Below are 16,823 nucleotides of genomic sequence, written 5' to 3' on the forward strand. Positions count from 1 at the left end.
GGAGATTCTGTATTTTAGCAAATACTGCCTTATAGGAGGCTTGCTATTGACCCAAGTAAGCTGGATATAAAACGAGCAACGAGTTGCTCAGCTGTCAGAAACTTGCACACCGTTAGCTTTCACTTCAGAAGACCAGTGAGACGTTGGTTTTACTTTCAAGCTCATCAGTACACATTACGCTGAACCAAGCACTGTTCATTTGCTCCAGCAGAGTAGCTAATAGAAAAAAAAACTGGGGCAGGAATCAACAGGCGTGTCCCCTTGATGCTGCGGCCTGATAGCGCTCTGACAGCAGGCACACGACCCGATGAAGGGCTCCCTCCTGCAGGCTCAGCACCAGAGCCCAGCCGTGCAGTCATCCACAGCCAGAAGCTGGAGAAGCTGTGGATGTATCCATGTGCCCCTGGTTCTATCTGTAAAAACGTTTCTGCTAATGTGGGATGGTGAGAAAAACTGACCTGCACTAGCAGACTCTTAAAGAAAGCCAAACACAGGTGTTAGTGCTGTTCTTATGTGACGCATAAAGATTTTCTGACTGCCACAGAAGTGCCTTGGGGCACACATGTGCTCTGCAGAAACCATTTGTTTGTTTTCTGCAGTGCCTCCTACATTCTTTTCCAAGAGACTGAATTGGGAAATAGAAAAAAAATGCTTCTAACAACTACCAACACTGAAAAAAATTCTCCTTGCACTATTACATACTTAATATTATTATTTATTAATATCTTTGTCCTAATATTTGTCTACTTTTGTGAGCTGAATCTGTGCAAACAATGCTCTTAGGAAGGCGTAAGGGTCAGTTACCAAGCAGGACAGTTACTCGATTATTTTATGGATGACTCTCTGACAATGTAGAAGGTATACAGGGGATACCACCCTGCTGCAAAGGGTTTGATGGCAGAGATATGGCTGTGCATGCAACTATTAGCGAACAGGGAAAGTATATTAAGAGCTAAGCAGCAGCTCATGCATGCTTGGCATTTGTTTTGAGTTGCGTTGTTTAAGCTTTGAAAAATTTCCATATGGAAATGAGGGTTTTTGGGGTGCTCAGCATCACCAAGTGTCTTACTTGAAGAGCTCCTGCAAGCAACTGACATCCAAGCTGGCAGACTGCAGCAGAGCTCCCAGAAGCAATCTCACAAACCAGGTTCGAATATTTTATCAGCCTGAATGCTTTTCGGCCCAGCTGGAAACTGCCCTTGCTACATCACGGAGCTTTAGTCCAGTCTGAGACTAGGCAACTTCTGCATCAAGGTGACTCCGTCAAGTTTCTTCTGCAAGAATCAAACAGGAGACCCTAACCCAGCTCCCCAGCCAGCTCTTTGCTGGCAGCTTGCTGACCTTCCTAGGAATGCAGAAGAGCTTGAAGCTATCCCCATCAGTGGCAGTGCCCACGTGTCACCATGGGCTCACATGGACACCCCTCTGACCATCCCAAACGTTTGGGAAGGAGGTCTCCCTGAGTGCCAACAGAAAGTTAAACAAGTTTTCTCAGGCTGTTTATAAGGTTCATAAGGAAAGGCGATCAAGAAACATCTTGCAAGAATCTAGAAGACGCCCAGACTCCCTCAGAAGTTGATTGTTAGCATCAAAGTGAGAGGAAAAAGCCACACCTTGGGCCATCTCTTTGAGAGAGCATCCGATAACACACCTTTCCTCCACTCCCCACTGCTCTACTAATAGCTTTCCATTTCAAAATTAAAAAGCCTCAAGGTTAATGGAGGAAGGCTTCAACAAGAAACCCTGAAGTCAAGTTTTTCTCTTCAGTCAGCTCTTGTTCACAGTGTTCTCAACACAAGCCCAATTAAAGCCTGCAAATTAAGAAGTGCCACAGGGGACATCACTGAGAGACCACTTGTCCCCCAGAATGTTCTATTCCTTCTGCTGAGAAAGTAAATAATTTGCTTGATAGAAAAACAGTATTAAAGGAGTGATTAAAGGGATCTGTAGCTTCTCTGGCTCCTTGTCCCACAGGCTGCTATGCCTAGATTATCTATGCCTGGCATTACAAGTAGTTCAGAAGAATCTTATTATATTGAAGTGTCTTGTTGTTTTAAGAACTCGAGTGCCTGTTTCGGATTCTGGCATGCCATTCGTTCTGCACTAGGATCCTCAGGAACAGGGAGATATACCTAAAGCTGTGCCAGACAGAGCTGTGCAGCCAGCACGGGGAATGGTGTAACCTGCCACACACACCAAGCTCAGTACAGCTTACCTCAGCTAGCAGAAATGAGAACTTCGCTGGCAAAAATCTGTTCTCATGAAGCTGCCCACCCAAACAATGCTCACTGTCATTTTCTAAGCAATCTTCTGAGAATGAATTCAAGAACTTCGGAGTCTCCTTGGAGAACTGCTGAGTCTCCAGCTTACCTAGGTACAGCGGCCAACTTCCCACCGGTTTTCCAAAGACGATTGGAAGGGCTTGAATTCTTCTTGAAAAGCAGAACTGCGTAATTGTTAAACGTCTATCATAATTACCATGCTAGTTATTACCAAGCGTAAAGGTATACTGCAGCTGCTAATGGAGCTTTTACTCTGTACCACAGGCTGGCTCCATGGAGGCAGCAGCTGCAGAGGCGCAGTCCCCAATAACCCCAGCTCGCAGCCCAGAGCCACGACACCGCACACCAGGGTGCAGCGCTGCGCACGAGGAGCCTTGCACACGTGGCACGCCTGTGGGCTGCTGTGGAAGAGCAGCATTCAGGTAAGAACCTTCGTTAAAGAGATGACTGTGCTACTCAAATTACTTCTCTGTGGATTTGCTGTGAAACTTTAAACAATAATTCTCTAAACTAGACATCTAACTGCAGTAAGTACAGCTGAAACTGAACAATTACACACACGGAGTAACACGGTTCAGAGACATGTCTTGCTCACTGTGAGCACTGGTTCAAAAGAAACCGTAACCATCACTTCCTGCAGAACAGATCTACTCTTGTGTGTCTCCTACAACGAAAGTCACATTTATTAAGAAGTGTTACTTAAATTTAGAATGCTACACAGTTAGGTAAGGCACCTAGCTAAGTAGAACAAGGACAGAGTGCACTGTACTAATACTGTTTTCACCTTAAAATGGGTTGCACATTATCATAACATATCTTTAAAAATAAATAGATCTGCTGCTCAGATCTAACAAGTCATTCTGCAAAACATAACCATTAGCTGGACATTAAGATTTTTTATTTTTTAACATGTTGACCATGCTTATACTAGAAGCAAATATACTAGATGCTAAATGTGTCATTAGCAGCTATTTTAAAAATAAATTGTACATTTATCATAAACGTACATTTTTATAGAAATCTTCTGAACACAAGCATCTCCGTGAAGCATCTTACTCACTTGCAGTCTTGTTTTCTATAATAAGTAGTACTAAACCAGACCACTTCAGAGTTACTACAATAATATATGTCTTTAATTAGTAAAAGTTTTAAGAGTGCAAGTGTTGGAATGCAATGTGCTATTTTAATCCTGTCCTTGGCATGTCAACTTGTTTCTAATTTCAAAGGTTTTCAAGAAAAGTTAGTTGTTTTTTTTTTTTTTCCATTGGTACGTACATTAATATTTTAACTGCCATAATGCATCTATGCTGTTAACATTCCTGATGATCAGGGCATGAAAATAAGAGCATTTCCCACCCCACACTAACAAAAGTAACAAGCAAAAATAATTAGACAAGGTACGGCATCATCACACAGTAAAGGAGATGTACATGCTCTGATTTTTAACACTGTTTCTGACACACCAGTGAATTTATAATACAAATTAAAAAAAAAAAAATCCGTTGCCTAACAAGCAAGTTACTTTTAGAAAGTATGCTTTTAGAAAAAAAGATGCTCAGCTGATGCAACAGTGATGTACTCAAAGGCATCAACAATCACATCAACATACGCCAGAGGAAACCCTAGGTCACTGGTTTCCTCCACACCGAACAACTGTCATATTCAGGTATAATAGATTTAAGAGCCTTGAATTTAAAATGATCCAGCTTGGAGACTTTTAAATCTGTGATAACTGGTGGATCACTTTATCTCCACCTTGGAGATGAAGTTATCTCACCTGGAAGCCGAGTGATCTCCCAGCTGCACAATATCCAATGATCTGACATCAACTGTACTACAAAGCAAAAACATGCAAAATTTTAATTGTTTTATCACTATCTAGGATTCCTTACAAAACGCTTTACTGAGGTGAAAAGTACTTCTTGATTTCAATCAAGAAGGTCTGAGGCTTAGCTCTGTCCAGAGCAAAGAGGGAAGCAAATTCCCATGTCCACATTACACAGCTATTAACCTAAGAGCAAACCAAACACAACGCATGCTAACTTTTTGATGCCATAGCATTAGCACTGCCCTCACTTCCAATAAGCAACTTGCATACACAAACTTGAAAAATAATTCATTAAATAAATCAAAATTCTGGCAACATGTTGGCTAGCAGAAAATATCTCCCCCCTTAACTCCATGCCCACCATCACCTTTCTTTACTTCTGCTCCTCTATTTCTGAAGAACGCCTGTGCAATTTATCTCCATATTGCCAAATGGCTCCACATGCCTTCTGAGCTCTCTGCCACCACTAGGGTCATCTGAAAAGGTAAAGTAACTCCCTGGCAGATTGTACCGCCACGCCTGCCTCACACACTGCTCATCAAGCCTAACCTTTGCAGAAGATCAAGTTCAAGCCGGCACCAAGATTAGTCTTGGCTCCAAAGCTACTGTGAGCTACGGCAGCACGCGTCAGAAGCAGCCCAGTAGCCTGAAGAGTCCAAGGGCTCCCTATCTAGGCCAACAGCAGGGAGCTGCCGCCCCCACCTCTCATTCCTAACCTCTGGATCATGCACTTGGTCAGGTAAATAATGTTATGTGCAGCTGGCACTCGATGAAAGCAGTATCTCGATTACAAGTATGCTTCATATGAAGTACGAGGTAGAAGCTGATAGCTGTAAGGAGCAGCAGGGAAAGGAAACCTACTGTAGTTTATTTAAGTTCTCTCCAATTATTTTTGTTGATCTCGGCTGAGTGGCTCGATGCAGATCACAGCAAGTATCTATTGTGAAGAAGAAAACTGAAACCGCACCTCCCAAGCAGTTCTGGCAACTAGTCAGGCTTCCTCTTTGCAAACGTGAGCCTTGCTCTGTACAGGGGCTTTTAGCTCAGATTCACATAAAACCTGTGAAAACTTCTCACAGTTCCAGCAGATCCAGGACTCTGACAAGGCTCTCCCAGCCAACCCTCAGAACACAAACAGCAATCTGTGGGGAAGGGCCTTGGCACTTTCAGACTTCACGTGAGCCACGTATCATTACAGAAGCAGAAGGAAGGAACCCGTCACACCACTTCAAGTGTATGTTTTACTTTCATCATGACACAAGCTACTCTGTGAGCGCGCGGCCACAGAAGTCATTAGTGCCGTGTTCAGCTTTCATTTTTATGTGCCTGCCTACGAAGTTCGAGATTCTGAGGAAGCATGCAGTCATTAGTGCCTGTGGATTATGGACAATCCTAAATTCTTTTTCCCCCTCAACTGAAAAACAAGGACAAACAATAGCAAATAATTACTAATTCCTAGCCACCTATTCCACTTCCCAAGGAGAAATAGTCGCTCTTGAATTTCCCCTTTGGACCCGCTGTACAACTCGCCTACTCCCCTGAGCACCTCTGGGATGGAGAGGTGTCAGAGTGATCCCAGTTACAGGGGGACGAGGAGGCACAGCAGCTTTGAAACAAAGCCAAGCACAACACAGTTGCTCTCTAGCTGCTGTGGAATAAAGGAAAATTATAGTAGTGTGGCCAGATTTTGAGATGTACCTTCCACAAAACAGCTGTTCTTCGGAAGAGACTGCACGAGCTAAATAACAATCCAACGTACAAACACCGGAACAAAACTGTAAGTTTTGTTTCTCAGAAAATTGCCTTCTTCCTTCTGTGAAGCTTCCCTTTCTCCTGAAAATATAAATGTCCTGAAGCATGGTGACCACAGGCCTACACAATGAAGACTTCTCTTAATAATTAACTCCAATTCTTTTTAGCATAAGACATTTCTTATGAAAAATATTTTTCTTACAAACAGGCACTCAACCACTTGTCACGTTAACTACCTTTTTATTAATGATTAACTTTAATAGATTATGCAAATAGATTATGCATGTTTATTTGGCTCAGGCTCCGACTACCATTTAAATATTTCACTTGGGAATTAACTTTGTTTAAAACAGCATAATAGGGTGCATTTGTTTTACTAGATGGGTATCTTGCTATCTCTTGGAATATATCTGTTCCTAACGCCTCGCCTTAGCAACTTGTTAACGAGTTGCTTCCTAGCTTTATAAAAGGGCTGGAGCATAACCTCCTTGTTAGAAGGTGTCATCCACAGAACACCGGGAGTTTATTGTGCTGAAAATTTATAGCTGCTGATAAACATTGGATTATTGGGCCAGCAGACAAGAGGCGACGCTGCCGCTTGCTAGCACAGCGTATGTTACCGATAGCGTTAAAGATAAGGGGTCAGTAAAGTTTGCATGAGATGCAAATCCCTCAGTTATTACCATATCGTGTAAACCTTATCACAGGCTTTTCTTGGGCAGTGCAGGGGAAGGAAATTGGTCATGCCTGTTTTAAGTTTTATATAACTGTGTAGTTTAAGACAACAATGCAGGGTTATTTTGCAAATACAAATACGTGGGCAGGAAATTAAAAATACATAAATATTTACTAAAATAACTTCTACATGGAAATATTTAAGGTTTCCATGGAACTGTGTTAAACGCAAATTTTGTATCCAAGCATGAAAAACAGAAGAAAAACATTTTTTTTTTCCTGGAACTGGGGAACACTGAATTTTGTCTCTCATTTGGGAGAAAAAATATTTAAATATGTAATGTTTAAAAGTTAAGATTTTCACAAGGCGGGAAGAAACATCCATGGTCCCATCACCGCGGTTAGTCAGAGATGACAAATCCCAATGACTCAAAACGTACAACTCCAAAATAGAAAGATGGTGTGTTTCCAACTGCTATTCGTAGCCTGATTTGCGATCTTTTTGCACTCAGAATCGGTAAGGCACGCAGATTTTCCTTTCATGCTAAACGGCAAAGCACGCCGTGTCTGTATTTTCAAGCTGTAACAGCCCAAAAGGAAAATAACGACGAGGCAAGGACAGATACCACCAACCTGCCGGCCCCCTTTCGCAACCCCTGGGGGAGCAGCGCGGTCGGTTCACTTTCGACGGAAACAAGCCCCGATTTACAAAACGCTTCCCGGTGGCCTCCATCTGCATGCCCCGAGCATCCTCCCCGCACAACCAAACCCCAACCCGCCGCCCCCCGGGCACCCGGCTCCGTGCCGGCGCCGCCAGGCCGCGCCAGGGCCGGGCACCGCCTCACAGCGCCCGCGGGCCGCGTCCCCAGCCCGGCACCGGCCGGGGGGGGGCTCCGGGGGGCTCCGGGAGAAGCCTCGGCCCCGGCTGCCTCCGCCCGGGGCCGCGCTCCCACCCCCGCCGTGCGGGGCCAGCCCCGGAGCCGGCTCCCGGAGCCCCCCCGGCGCCGCCCGCCTCAGCCCCGCGGGGCGAGGAGCGGCCCCGGGGCCGCCGCGAGCACTCACCTCAGCCCGCCTCGCCTCGCCTCGCCTCACGCCGCCCGCCTCGCCCCGGCCGCTGCTAAAATGGCTGAGAGCCGGCGAGGGGGGGGATGGAGGGGAAGGGACGGCGGGGGGAGAGCGGCAGGAGGAGGAGCGAGCCCCCGCTCCGCCGCCAATGCTCCGCCGCCTCCGCTGACGCGACGCCGCCGAGAAAGGGGCGGCGCGGGGCCGGGGCCGGGGGCGATGGCGGGGCCGGGGGCGCCTCAGGCTCGAGGTGTCCCCCCCGCAGCCCGAGGCCGGGGGGCGGTTGGTGAAGCCAACGCCATTCGGGCCGGCCCCGGCTCAGCGCCGCGCCGCCTCCCCCCCTTTGTCCGCAGGCTCGGTCCCCCCGGGTCCCCCTCCCCAGCCCGGCTGCCTCGGGCCGGGCCAGCAGCGAGGGTCTGCCGCCTCTCCCGAGGGTGCTGAGGGTCCCCGGGCGCCTCGCAGAGCGGGGGGACCCCACGGGGACTCACTCGGTGCTAGGGGAGGGTTTCAGGCGCAGCGCTGAGGAGAGCAGCTCGGCTTGCTCCCAGTGCGGTTCGCAAAGCCAGAGGCCACAAATATCCCTGTGATTCATGCAGCAGCTGGCCAGATGCTTATGCGCGGGCTGCAGTCTGAGGCTTCTTCCGAGCAGGGCGAGCACCAAATAACTAACTTTCGGGAAGACGCACAGCCGCGTCCTAACAACGCGTAGAAGAAGAGAGCACACGCCATGCGCCCGTCAGTCCCGAGCAGATGTCCGGCACTGTCCTCCCCCGGCCCATATGGAGCGGGGCAGGATGTGAAAAAAGCAAAACTAAGAAAACAGGCAGTAACTAAATTTGGTATCAGGAATGTGTTCCTATTAAAGACAGCACCTCGCAGGGGGCTAAAATTTTCTGGCAACTGCAGAATATGCAATGTGGGCGTTAGACGTAATAATTCTTAGAAAAGCACAAAGTGCATCACTTCCTTACGTCGAGGCTGAACTGAACTACTGTGTGGTTTTTGCTTTGCATGGGCCATACGAATTTTAGGGCAGCCCCTTATTGCTCTTACTTTGTTGTAATTTGTTTCAAATCTCATTGTTTTCCTTATTGTCGGGTCATTGCTAATGAACGAGCCTGGATTGTGCAAGATGCCCAAAGGCACATCTGCTTTATGCAGACTTGATATTTCTTGATTTAACCTCTCCCTATTAAGGAAGGGTTAGGCAAACAAACTTGGTAGAGATATTTTTTTTTTCCCAACTAAAACAGACCCATTAGCCTGTTTTCCAAATCTTTCTCATAAATGGTCAGTGGGTAAGAGAATATATTTGCAATCTGTTCCTACTATTTTTCACTTCCTGTAGTCTTTCATGGAGCTTAGTGATGATGTATCCTGCCAGTGGGTAAGGAAGCATCTTCTGTGTGGGAGCCACCCAGAGCCTCTGACCCACACTGGGTCAGAACAAGGACCAGCTGGTACAGTCTGCTGCTTGCAGCAGGGACTGGCACCCCCAGGGAAGAAAATGAAGTCTGCAGCTCAGTGATTTTTAGCTAAAAGTAGCATATTCCTGCCCTTGATAGACAAATTTGTGGAAGAAAAATCTAGTTGCTTTCTTAATTCCTATAAGCTTCTGGCATCTACAGCCCGCTGTAATTCCATAGTTTTCATGCTCTGTGAAAATCTCTCCTGTATGTTTTGAGCCTTCTGTCTGGTATTTCCATTTGATATCCCTTGACTTCTGTGCTGATTATCCATGAATTACTGCTCTCTCATAACTGTCTCCATGTCACTCCTTGTTCTGTAGGTCTGTGCTACAGATTCTGTGCACTACTACCTCATTCATCTCTAGTCTAGGCTGACAAGTCTTGTGTTCTCCAGCTGCAGTGTCCCGGGACTTCAAAGAAATTTAAGCTGGGGCACCCATCCCTCTACCTCACACTGCTTGTTCTTGCTCCCACGTCAATTTCAGGTGCTGTGTATTGTGTGGTGGCTGCAACTCTTCCCTCACACCCTCCTAAAAGGAGACCTCACCAAGTCATGGGACCTCCTCTTCAACCTCCTCTCGGCCCTGGACAAGGCAGTCCTGAGTGCCATAGGAAGGCCAGTGGGTCATTCAGGTTCAGGGGCATGGTCTTGTGTGCTCAACAAAATGTCCTTCCCTTGAATCATTTCTAAGCCTTGGATCCTCACCCTCCCTCCTCATTTATTTTTTTTTTTTACCCCCTAGTTGTCCCATTAAACAGGAGATATGCTTTCCACATTCCTTTTCTTCTAGCCTTTTCCCGTGCCTTCAGGGCCTGACAGATTTGTTAGGGCTGGGCTAGCAGCTGTCCCTAAAAGAATAAGACAAAAGCCCTTCATACTCAGAGATACTTGCCTGGCCCTGCCGTGCGCTGCTTCCTGAGCTGAACCTGATGGGATCTACCCTGCCCCCTTGCAGGCAGAGGCAAGAAATTGTGACTGTCCCCAGCAGCTGCCGGGCAGATCAGCTGAAACATGCACAGCCCCACAACCCCGTTACCTCTGCAGAGCCCCTCTGAATCTCTGATAATCTGTTTTGCTTTCTGGGGTCTCTTCCATAGTTCTGTTTTCTTTCCAAGCTGGGAGAAGTGGGAACTGTACGTTTTAGATGGTCTAGGCTTTACCATTTTTCTACAAAAATAATTGAAAAAAAATTAAAATTATTACTACCATGTTCAATACCAATGGTATCCTGTTTAGTAAAATGAATAAATTGCCAAGAGATGCCATCATCTGAAGTAGTGCGTACATCTGGTTGCATTTTCACCTTTCAGAACTACTTTTTGTAATTTCAAATCACTTTTTCCTATTTTCATTAAGACCCACTTAAAAAAAGAAAAAAGAGAAAACTTTAATTAAACAAAAGCAATAGGCACAATTTATAACTTCTGCACACAGTTAAAATATTGATTTTTTAATGTGTGATAAATATATGACATCTCTTTAAGTCATGGTATCTTATGTCAAGTAGAAAAGCAGTTGGAAGGAGCCCAGTTTGTAAGATGATAGCAAGCGCCCACCAAGAACTACGCACTCTGGAATTCATTTGTTTCGGAAGGATGAGCTTCTAAGTCAGTTTGATAATTTCAGCAAAGTCAGAAAAAAAAAAAAAAAAAGGTTAATTATAGAAAAAAAAAATGGTTAAATACAGAAGAAACATAACCTGTCAGGTTGCAGTTATGATAATGAGTCCTAAATTAAGATTGCCAAAGACAAGATGTACAAGTGAAGAGCCAAATGCACCTTGTTCTGGGCAGGTTCTAGAAACAGCACCACGGGCAGCCTTTCCTGTAGCTACAGGTATGCCAATGCCTGACTGAACTATGGAGGATTTACTGATGTAGCTGTTGGTCTTCTGTTTGTCATAAAGAATAGTTACATTTACGTGCATTCTTTGAAAACTTGCGTATATCACCTTTTGAAAACAAATCCGAAATAGATTTATTTGCTCTCTATAAATAAACAGTAAGTTAGGGTCAACTAACGATACACTGGGGGTAAGTAGAATATGTCCTAAGGCTTCCAAAAAGGTAGCTAAGAAAAGCAAACCTGTTGTCAGGAGGTTTACATTTGTTACAAAAGGGCTGAAACTCCTCTGCAAATATTTCAGGAGTCCGTGAAGAAAAATAGCAACTGCCTTAATGCAACAGGGCGACGAAGATGGTGAAGGGCCTAGAGGGGAAGACGTATGAAGAGTGGCTGAGGGCATTGGGCCTGTTCAGCCTGGAGAAGAGGAGGCTGAGGGGGGACCTCATCGCGGTCTACAACTTCCTCGTGAGGGGGAGTGGAGAGGCAGGTGACCTATTCTCTGTAAACACCAGTGATAGGACCCGCAGGAACGGGGTTAAGCTGGGGCAGGGGAAGTTTAGGCTGGACATCAGGAAGAGGTTCTTCACCGAGAGGGTGGTTGCACACTGGAACAGGCTGCCCAGGGAAGCAGTCACTGCACCAAGCCTGTCTGAATTTAATAAGTAATTGGACTGTGCACTTAGGCACATGGTCTAAACTTTTGGGTAGACCTGTGTGGTGCCAGGAGTTGGACTTGATGATCCTTATGGGTCCCTTCCAACTCGGGATATTCTATGGCTCTATGCTAACAGTATGTCACACTGTCTTTGAAAACAAATCTGAATGAAAGGGATCTCTTTGTCTCCCATCGCAACTGCTTTGTATCTTTCCAGTAACTAAAAAACAACGATGATTTCAGTGGAGTGTTATCAGTACAACAGAATATCCCAGATGGTGGAATTGTTCTGTACCACCCCTAATTTTCATCCTTATCAAAGAGGTCAAAAAGAAGCAAGAGAAAGGTAAGTTGAGTAGAGACTAAGGCCAATCTAAAAGATCTCTATTTTTCACCTATGATGAGATGAAACCTCTGAAATAGTCAATAGTTTCTCACCTCATTCCTGGCTTCAACAAGGGAATTGCATAATTTTAGGTCTTTTAATCTAAGTACTAAATCAATATTTGAAGGCTCGTGGGTTGTTTATTTATGTTAGGAGCAGTAACTGGTGAAATCAAGTACTTTTGTGATGCAATCCTGTTACACAGTGTACAGTTAGAAGCAAAACAACAGAAAAATAACTTTGCACATAAGCTTCCTTCACCTTTTTTTTTTTAGCAAACACTCTCCTCAGAAAGTTGTCTCAGTTTTGCCTTAGGCTGGTAAAGGCTTAATGTGTTCTTTTTTCTTTTTAATTGTGTTTCTGCTACTTTTCAATTAACTTAGGTACATGGTAAAAAAAAAAAAAAAAAAAAAAAAAAAAAAAGCATGCTAGACCTCCACATTATCTCCTTTCATCAGGAATAACATACATTTGTTGTTCTCTTTAAATCTTTTTAAACCACCTCAAGTTTTAAAAGAGAACACAACACAAATAACATAGCAGTCGGTCATACAAATTTGGTGATAAAAAGGATTGTTGAGCCTCCAAAGAAGTACATTTCAAGGAGAAATTTCAAGCAAGGGAGAACTGAAAGATGGCTTTTTAAAGGGTGGTGTTGAAAGAGGCCTACTTCTGAAGCTATCAATCGCTTCATTCTTTAACACTTTTTGTTCAAGCTAGTTCAATTCCCTTCTTACTATTATATTATACATTAAATCAGACAGGAAAATTATCTGCAAATCTGTTTTTAACAATAGCCATAAAATAACCAATTTGAATATAAAAGAGGGAATAATTCTTTATTACATCTAGTATCTATAGCCACCACACTGTATGTTTTCTGGGGAAGGAGGAGAGGGGAAGTCAAGACAAAGTTTGATAGTTCTTCTTTAGTCTCTTGAATTAAAAAACTTTAATCATTTTTGTTACCCTGAGCTATACAACTTTGGCTTCTCATTCTTGGGTCATTATGTAGACTTGCAAGCACTGAACATATAATTACATTACATAATTGCATCTTTGTTTTTAAGCCATATTCCATGCATGAAACAGAAACGTGTACCTGCTTGCAGACATAACATCTGTATTCTGTAAAAATGTCACTTTCATTACTTGCTCAGATCCATCTGGAGTTTAGAACTACTTTCTTTTCCAGGGTAGTGGCTGGCAGAAATTTTCTGCCTTTTAGGCAGCAGGAGAGGCTATCTGCTGTAGTATTACCAAGATATCTGCTGTGCTCCACGAGACCCAAGTATCTGCATCATTTTAGAGACTGCAATATACTGAATTAGTTCATTAGTTGTGACCTATCAATATGTACTGTCCAGTATGCTTCAAGACGCCATACCTACAGTAGCATGCATTGTCACACTTTTGGGCCTGAGTATTGATTTTTCTGTCCAAGCGGGCACCTAGTTGTTTAATGATCGTGGATCAAATCAGCACTTCGTCTACTGTACTGCTGAGATCAGTAGGCTTGCACATTACATAAAGTCAAAGGAGAATGCAGTTTCAACATTGTCTTAATGTAAAGTTTATGACAAAACTGAAAAGCCCCATCAGAAGCACAGCTTCAGAGTACTAAACCCCAAACATGATACTATATGTTCATGGAATTGTATATTCTTCCTGACATGAAGAATATTCATTTTAAGACAGGAAAGCAGTACTGACAGGGATATTTCTGTTCTATATCAAAATAAATCTAAGGAAAGATCTAGCACTCTGGATTTAATAATGTTGGTGCAAAAATTTACTTGCTTATTAGTAGAACATACACAACTGTACAATCAGCAGATCACTGTACAAAACAAAATACTAAAAATGATTTTATGGACTTCAGAGAGAACTTTGAACAGTCATTGCAAGGACTTTGAGTAGTTCCCACATAATGAAATATGTTCAGTACTTTCTAGAGATGGTCAAAAGAAAGTAAATAGAACTCTCTAAAAATGGATCTTGTGAAAAAATCAAAAAACATTTCAGTCTAAAGAGCACAACCATAGTTAGTAATAGCCACAACAGGCCGGGTTTACTATAAAGAGCCCATTAGATTAGGACAGATTATGGCTAAAAATATGGCTAAAATATTGCCTTATTCCAGTCTGTTCTACACTCTTTTCATTAGAAACACCTGAGTCTTACAATTTCCTTTAAGGGAATTATAATATTTTAAACACTGTGGTGCCCTAATTCAGCATGAAACTGTTTTGGGTGTTTGTTAGAGCAAAGACTAAAATTCAGTGAGGACCTTGACCTCAACAGTTTTTCTGTTTACATATGCCATGGCAGAAGTTTGTCTTGACAGAAACAACAAGGCCAACCTCTCAATAAATACCCTTTTCCACATCCTATTTATTTTAATTATTTAGAACCTAGACAGTAAAAAAAGAACTACCCGTTCACCTTAGCTGTGTTCCAACTTGTCATCTGAGCTTAGTTTTTATAAAAGTGTGATGCAATTAAAAAAAATAACACAAGTTCTAATCACATATGTCTGCGGGCTGGCTGCCACTTCACATACATTTCAGGGGAATATGTAACAGGCAAGTACAAACAAAATCCTCTGTTGGTCCTCCATACAAAGTGTACAAAGTGTTCTTACAGGAACAGTTGCATGTGCACATATTCCCCAGAATTGTAATGTGAGAAGTAATGTTGTAAGATAAGAATGACTCAACTTATTGCTTATATATTTTTAGTCATTCCTTGTCATCCTCATCCTTTTTTTTTTTTTTTTTTTTTTTTTTTTTTTTTTTTTTTTTTGAGGGGGGGCTGAGGAGAGGAAATACACATCAGCAGATATTCATGAAGGTCAGATATAATCTTGTGTCCAAAACATGTTTTGGTGCATGAAGAAATACTTATTTTAGAACAACTGGCTTCCTATGTAACAGTGTAACTATTACACACAGATTAAATGGTATTTTTCTTTGTTTACCAGTGTTTAATTTCTTAAATAATAATAATTAAAAAAAAACAACAACAACAATAACACCAAAAAAAAAAAAAAAAAAAAAACCAGAACACAACATAAATCTACCTATATTCTTTAGCACTGGCAGACTGTGAACTATTTATTCATCATATCTAAGAGAAATTTCTGGAAACTATTGATAAATTTGCAATCTATTTCTGCAAGTCTTACACTTTTCTTGTTGTTGTTGCGAACTCCCTTATGTTATTTTTTTAATCAAACTATAAATAACACTTGAAACATCTGTTTATGTAATTATATATCCTTAGAAGAATCAGTACAAACTGATCCTGCTTTCCACAGACGTCCTTCCTTTTCTGTTTCAGAGATTGTTGTGCCCAGAGGGTAAAATTATGGAGTCACAACACAAAATTCACAGCCCAAGGGCATTAGTATTATATATGCTTTAAAGCAACCGGGTAGCCTTGCAATCTTAAACTATTCTACAGATCCTGTCTAAATTATAAGTTGTCAGTCTGCCCTGACATGCTCCAGCAGTTCTGCTTCAGCTGGTTCCTAAACTTGTAAGGGAGCCTTTGCAAGGCAGCCTTGCAGCTTCCATCCTTTCTGTCATAGTTTACAAGATGAAGTATGCAAAAGAATCTCATTTACCCAGCTTGTCAAAATGTCAGGATTTTGCTGGAACGTAAATTGCCATCTTTTCATTCTGTCTTTGTAACAAAATGTTCAGCCATATCTTGCCTTTTCTAGCACATCCTCCTTCTTTGCAGGTTTATTGATCCCTGCATTGTTGATCCCATCAGTCCAAAAGAATCATTGCCATAGCCATGTGGACCACTGTGAAAAGGACACAAATTCTTGGAGAAGAGACTTTTAAAATATTGGTTTTGGACCCCAGACAGTTTGCAGGGGTGGTACCCCCTTAGGAATTACACATATTACACTATTACAATGTAATAAATAAATAAATAAATATTTTTTTCTTGGTCACCTTTTGCAAACCCTTTAGAAGACACCCACAAAACATGCCCCATGTACACTTTTACCTCTTTCCATCCACATATGTCTCTACAGGCTCTCACTTACATGGAGAAAGAGGCTAGAGTAATAAGTTCCTATATTCTTAGCAGAATTTTTCAGTCAAATAGTCAACATTTCCTTTGCGTAGTAGCTTCTAAGTTGATCTGTTTCCATTCATACACATTTGTGAAACACAAAATATCTATCAGTGAAAAAACCACAAGTGACATACAAAGAAGAAAAGTAAACCAAGTAAACCTTAATACAGTGTCTTTCAAAAAGATAATTGACTTCTTACCTTCAGAAGTACTTCCCGTGAGATCAAGAATATGGTTCAGCACTCAGATCTGTAAAGATAAAGCACTTTTAATGAACTTTAATCCACCATCCCTTACCCTTACCACACTGGTAAAGTTAACAAAATGGTGACTGTTTTAAAGTCATGCATTTGGGATGTTATCTTCCCTCTTGCTGTTAAAACAGAAGAGAATTCTACTTACACAACAGTTTGTCAAACCAGTAGCTGTTACCAGGTTGTGCATATTGTTCCTTGGGTCTACAAAAAACATAATATATGAGAGTATTAATGGAATATGCTTAATTTACACAATAATGACAATGCTTGCATTTTTGTCAGTAGTACTATTACACTTCGATTCCTGGAATCAATTATTTAATTTATTCACACAACACTATAAATACAAATTGTTTGCAGAAATAAGTGTTATTCTTTTTGTAGTAACAGAACAAATACATGCTTGTGAATAAAACCTAGCTGTGAATATTCACAGAAACTGGAGCTGTGGTGGGGAATGGCTGCTCTCTGAGCTGTTCTCTGCTTCTGCTGGTCTTATGGTCAGAATTCAGAACTG

General features: G+C 42.6%; 1 protein-coding gene and 1 long non-coding RNA gene across 6 annotated transcripts in view; both read right to left on the minus strand.

The window, feature by feature from the left end:
- Window positions 1-8,177, minus strand: part of ACSL4 (acyl-CoA synthetase long chain family member 4) — a 38,956-nt gene extending 30,779 nt beyond the window's left edge. For 2 of the 5 annotated variants that reach the window (XM_084294222.1, XM_084294217.1), the window contains exon 1: window positions 7,600-7,740. The gene's annotated coding sequence lies outside the window, so the exon portion shown is untranslated. Of the gene's footprint in view, window positions 1-4,059; window positions 4,080-7,599; window positions 7,742-8,087 lie in introns of those variants that run through there. The other 3 variants (XM_084294218.1, XM_084294221.1, XM_084294219.1) reach the window with 3 other exon arrangements.
- A 6,986-nt stretch (window positions 8,178-15,163) lies between these two features.
- LOC311213895 lies at window positions 15,164-16,507 on the minus strand. The gene is made up of 3 exons (XR_014618801.1): window positions 16,452-16,507; window positions 16,250-16,298; window positions 15,164-15,768 (listed from the first exon to the last, which is right to left on the minus strand). It is a non-coding gene; the product is annotated as an uncharacterized lncRNA (long non-coding RNA).
- Between the last annotated feature and the right edge of the window lie 316 nt (window positions 16,508-16,823).

The sequence above is a fragment of the Netta rufina genome (genome assembly GCF_964035555.1).
Source record: "Netta rufina genome assembly, chromosome: 12".
NCBI classification, from domain to species: domain Eukaryota; kingdom Metazoa; phylum Chordata; class Aves; order Anseriformes; family Anatidae; genus Netta; species Netta rufina.